This window comes from Ixodes scapularis, unplaced genomic scaffold (genome assembly GCF_016920785.2).
Source record: "Ixodes scapularis isolate PalLabHiFi unplaced genomic scaffold, ASM1692078v2 PGA_scaffold6__148_contigs__length_123643588, whole genome shotgun sequence".
NCBI lineage: Eukaryota > Metazoa > Arthropoda > Arachnida > Ixodida > Ixodidae > Ixodes > Ixodes scapularis.
In genome coordinates, this window is record NW_024609881.1 from 32,464,850 (window position 1) to 32,466,581 (window position 1,732).

The window sequence follows — 1,732 nt, forward strand, 5'->3', positions numbered from 1 at the left end:
AGTCACGCAGCTGCAATGGCGCTGTTGACAGCACTGCGCATGCGCAGACTTTTCACCTCACGCAAATTTGGTTTCTGTGCACGCGCAGTACCCACACCTGGTGTGGGGGAACACACGTGCTTGTTTGTAAACAGCGTGTCGGTCTATATTTACCACTTTACTATTTAACACCCATTCTTCTACAATGCATGAAAATCAAAGTTTAATTTCACTGTAATCCCAATTTTGGAAAATTGAAAATAAAAATAAATGCCATTTGGGCATAAATGTCTGCTAAATTCAAAAGAACGTGCCTGTATCAAATGATATTTATTCGGCTGGGTTTGGCATTCGCGTCTTTGCCACTGTTAACACCGCAACTCTCCCATGACAAAAGTTACACAGAAGTGTTGCTGGAACAGGCATTGATACTCTAAAATCACTAGAGACCCAGATGTAGTCATTTCCCATCCATTTCACCCTGTGGCTGCATGAAGTGCAGTACTGATAGTGACAGCTCCCTTCCCCCCCCCCCCCATCCCAGACACATGCACACTGTCCCATAAAATCTACTGGTTCATACTTTTTACTTCTATAAAAACCAAAACCTTCCCCCCCGACTAAGGAGCACAAAGAGTATGGCTCAAACTGCAAACGGGAACAGTGGCTTTTGTCGTGACCCAGAGGTATAATAACCAGTTGTCCTCAACAAACCTAGACAAGATAAACAATAAAACGTCTTTTGTCAACTATCAGAGATTCGAAAAAAAACAGGAATGACCTCTCCTTGGGAACAGTGACCTTGTGTTGTGACAAAACTCAGTTACAGAATACAGATTAAAACGTTAAAAGGCGTGAACTGAAACAGGACGAAAAAAGACACGTACGACAAGGACAAGCGCCAAGTTTCAACCGATTTAATATAACACCAAACGTCGGCAAACTGTCGATCCCCATCAGATATATACACCGCCATGCAACAAGACTATCACTCATCGCATGCAGCCACCAAGAAAGACAACTTCTTTTTTCAGCAGATAAAGGAAAGGCATGCTTACGCATTTGTTTTTTTCTTTTCCTTTCCTTTTTTACACTGGGACATCAAAAGTGTGAGTTTATCGGATAAATCTAATTTTATAAAATTTTATTGGCAAATGTTTGTTTGAGTTTTTCGGTTTTATCCGAAATCACGGCATGCTAATTATGTCCCACTAGCCATATAACTCGCCTGTACAAACCGAATTAGTGTACATTGCACAGCTAAACAGGTCTGTTTGAAGTAAAATCAAACACATTGTCTATTGCTTCCTTGGTGTGCCGGAAGTGTGATGAAAATAAGTTGCAATAGCAGAGGGCATACATGCATCTGAACTTTTTTTTTACATGTGTTCACATAGTCCAAGATTTCCTAACATATGTGAAAATACAGCCAATTTTTAATACTCACTGTGGAATATTTACATAAATGCTCATGAAAGATGTGTACCAGCGTGTAAACGTTTTTCACGTAGGTTTATTATTATCGAATGGGGATATTTACGTATACAGGCTGATGAAAGACGTGGACCAGCATGTAAATGTTGTTTACGTAGGGTGATTACTATCCAATGTACTTTGTCTTAAGGCCATCATCAGGGTATGCATTAAAGGTGTGCATTAAACACGGTGCTAGAAAATAGTGACGCCGGGCACTGATATAATACTATACCCGTGCCATGCCAAGTATCATAAATTGTGTCCAGCACTCCAGAGA